Here is a 4,398-nt window from a genome sequence, read left to right on the forward strand (position 1 = left end):
TATCCACTTGAAATTAGACCATGTAATTGTTTTTTCCAATTTTAAATATAAATTGTCTTGTTCCACTGGAAAAATCTCTCACTTAACTCCTCAATTTAAGACAAAATGCACTGATTTTAAGAGAAAAACGACTTATTGAGATTTCTGTTTTTTGAAGTGAGGGTTCAGTAGCAGGCTCAGTAGTAGAGAGGCGGAACAAGGCACGGTATCAGGAAAACTATGGTACTTTAAAAACTTGACTTAGGTCAGGAACGCTACGAAATGAAGGTACTTTAAAACTTGACTACAAACACTACGAAAACTAAAAACCCTCTCACTGCTGACCTTGGAGAATGGGAACGTGAACTATGGAATCTCAGTGAGAATCAAAAACAAAGTCAGAAACAGCAACAATGATCTGGCTCCAATAGCTGGGCTGAGCCGTATATAAAGCAACAGGAGCAGGTGGAAAAGATGAGCGATAATTGATAACCAGGCAGAGTTAGGCAGGTGAGTGAAATGAGCAATTAGACCAGCTATCAGAGCCGTGATCATAACATCTTTTCGCTGTAATTGCAATTTTCTTATTTGCTATTTTCATTTCTGTGTTTGCAGTACTTTTCCTAATTGCCTTGCGATGGCACCTCTTGGTCACCATATGAAAATAAACCAATATCCTTAGAAAGCAAGTACATAGGGTCCAGCCACAGACCTAAAACAGAACCTGTGAGATGAATTCTCTAATTCACTTTTCTTGATTAAAAAAAAGCTGAGAAAACAATGAAAGAAAACTTGGAGAAAATAAACAAACATAGCCACTCATCTTTTAGTTTAAGTCGGTCTAAAGACCAAAGAGAAACTTGGCTGCGAATAAATAGAAATAAAGGAGCTCTTAAAATTTTTGTACATTCTTTTGGAAAATGAAATCAGACCCACCATAGAACACAGGATTATTTACAGTCTTCCTGTAAACCTTAAGCAGCTATTCACATGGAGGATGTTTAGGCACCAACTTAAAAGGAAAGAGGAAAACTGGAGGGGTGCCAACACAAAGACTGAGTTCAATGTTCAGAAAGAAGCCCCATCCTCCTCTTGAGACCATAAATCTGAGAAGAATCAGATATGTGTAGCAGTCTATTAATAACTCTGGATCCTGCTGGAAAAAAGAAAAACAGGTCTGCAGTCTTGTCTGCCTCCATCTTTAAAATCAAAGCTCCTCGTTTTCATCACAGACACTCTGCAGGTCATTACGAACGCCTGGAGTAGACTGTTTGTTTCTGGCTAAAGTTCATGCTCAGCACGTGGCCCTTACATAAGTGAGTTCCCACCCTTTCAACCACTCCTTCATCAAACAAAAACATCTGCGGATGAAGGATCTAATTCATAGTGATCCTAGATGGGGAAAAACGTGACTTCTGACTTCCTGACTGGTGAATCAGTAGGAGATATAAGGCATTTTCTTCTCTCAAGCTAATGTATTGAACATTTTCTGGGGACAAAACTAAACCTATTTTATTTACGTTATGCCAACTCAACTCAGCTGTAGCATCCAGTCTGATGCAATGAGGCTCTTTTAGAAGTTTTAAGAGAGAAATCGGTTCTCTGATAGTCTGTTTAAAGGATGTGTGGTAATTTAGGTTCAGATTTAAACAGAAAAAAACTCCAAATAGACAAAACAGAACCAACAGGCAAATTAAGGGTGTACTGTACTCTCGGTTCACTATAAATGAACCAGAATTTGTCTCTCCCCTTGGTTTAGACACAAATTGTCATCCGAACGAAACAAATGGATGAAGACATTTTTCAGTTAGGGTGAAAATGAGAGGAATATCTCTACAGGGCTTTGTTTTTTTTTATTTCTAGTCATCTCATGTTGTACAAAGACAATTCAGACAAGTCCTCCAGTCCAAAAACCAGCTGATTGCATCTAACCATTGACTTTGTTCAATTTGGTTCTCCCAAATGAGCATTCGGCAACAGTTGGTATTTTCTGTTGACTCCTCAGCAATTCGTCACACTGAGCATGCGACAGTGGAGAGCGACAGTGGAGAGGAAAACTCCCTTTAAACAGGAAGAAACCTCCCGCAGAACCAGGCTCAGTGGGAGCGGCCATCTGCCTCGGCTGACTGGTGTTCAAGGAGACAGAAGCAGACATACAGAAAGAACATAGAGGTAATGATCTGTAAAAACATTCTGTTAGAAAAGGTAATTAGCTAGGTAACTAGGTAAGGTAAACTAGCTTCATAGGGGGCAGTGTCTAGGAAAAAAAAACAGTTAACCAGTTGAGTGATGAGCCAGTTTGTATGTCAAACAGGATGCAAGTCACACTAAAAGCAGAGCCCACAGCCAAGTCAAGAAGAGAAACAGGACTAAACACTGAAAAGCAGGCTCAACTCTATTATTATAGTCGCAGGTGTTGATGACAGCAGACCTGGTGATTGCTCCTTCTAGGATGGTTCACCAGCCCCCCACACCCCAGTAGATTTGGTCAAGAAGCCCTATAGGATCATCATTTGAAGAATATCACTACATCATGTTTACACGTCCAGAAGAGGTTACCTCAGCACTCTTACACAGACAAAAACAACATCAACTACTTCAGAAATTCATATTTTACAATAGAAATACAAATTTTACAGATAAAAGACCTTTTAAACACTTGTTGCAAACTTGGCTGAATGCTAAAGTTTTCTTTCATAATTTGAAACAGTTGGTTCAGTGATCTCCTCCAAACAGTTGGGTCATTCGGTGCGTCATCATATTATTTCCAATTGCATAATTGAAGAGGACCAGTTTCAGTTTATTGTTGTATGTAAATTTGGGTCATAAAGAAATACACCACCTTAACTATATTTCAGCGGATACTGAATATTGTTTAAATCCATGTAGCTCTCCAACACTGAACCAGGCTGGTTTAATCAACATATTAGGTACCAACAGGAACATGGAAGAAGGCAAAGAAACTATAGCTAAGCTATTTTGCAGTTCGGTCCTTTCTGAAAACCCTGGAAACCTCTATTAAGGAGGTTTAGAAAGGGGAAACCACAGCGTGACAACAGGAAACAGCTTTCTGACTCAGTCTGGAGTTCCAACCGTCACTGAGAAAGAAGAAAGCATTGAGAAGCCGTACGTTGAGCCAGGTTTTCTTACATAAGGCTGTGGTTTTGTGCTCAACATCAAACAGCGGGGCCCCTCAAAAGGTAACTACTGTTGGGAGGCAGTAAAACTCTCCACTGATGCTGCTGGCCAAGTAAAACAAGGTAGCTTATCGAGAGTCTAATAGATGAAAAGACCAAAATCCAAGAAATACTGGAGTTTCTAAGCTCTGCCCTAAAAAAGGAGCCAAAAAACAAAATCGCTGCCATGAAAGCCCTTGAAGTGAAGCAAATGTGTTTTACGGCTTTGGCTCTTATAGCATTATATGGTTGTTAGATGGCTGAGCCTAAAGACTACATGTTATTGAGATGGCACAAAAAAACGAAGGGTAAAAGAGCAGAAGAGTCCTCCTTAAATCTCAATTTTGATGTAACTGGTAGATTGCTTTACAGAAGGCAGATGTGCCTAAAATCACACTTTTCTTGTGTTAGTAGTAGTTGCCTCCAAAGAGAAGAATGCAGTAAACATTCTGACCATGTCAAGTATGCAATTCTGTATGACTTTGCATCAAAATAGTTTCATGTTTAGGAAACAGTAGCTCTTAATAACTGTTTTTGGATCATTGAGATCTTCCAGTTTCAGTATAGGTCCAGCTGTAGTGAAGAAGGCGTCATTATGTCTAAGAACGTTTATCAAACATGACCTTGAGGAATTCTTTAGAGAATCCTTGCTGCCACTGGTGCAGAGCTTGCTCAACATTAGCAGCAGGCAGTTTGGAGAGCATCCAGAGTGACCAGATATCAAACAAACAAAGGAAATGTGGGACAATTAGGATGCTTATGAGCCACAATGAGGGACAAATGCTGATTTTTTCTTCTGTGCTTTTCTTTTGCAAATGACTTTAACACTGTTGCTTTACATTACCCTCCCCTCTTGTTACTTACAATTACATTAAGTTATAGTAATTTTACTGAAAATTCATTTTGTATTCACAGAGTGTATACAAAATGAATTTTCAGTGGAAGACCAGCAGCTTAGCAGCAAAATGATCATTTTCATTTCATAAAGTGCAGCAGAGATTACAAAAAACATTGTTCAAGTATGCATGGATATGGGAGTTCAGAGCTTTTTAAGGCAAATATATATGGTGCAAAATGCAGTATTTTTGGTTTGGTATTATCAGTGTGATGCAGAGCCTTTGACTTGATTTAGAGTTTTTCAAGAGTTCAACAGTCTGATGGCAGCGGGGAAAGAACTGTTTCAAAACCTGCTGGTCCTGCCTCAAATGCTGCGAGTCTCTTCCCAGATGGCAGCAGAGAGAAC

Source organism: Cyprinodon variegatus, unplaced genomic scaffold (genome assembly GCF_000732505.1).
Source record: "Cyprinodon variegatus isolate N-32 unplaced genomic scaffold, C_variegatus-1.0 Scaffold2, whole genome shotgun sequence".
NCBI lineage: Eukaryota > Metazoa > Chordata > Actinopteri > Cyprinodontiformes > Cyprinodontidae > Cyprinodon > Cyprinodon variegatus.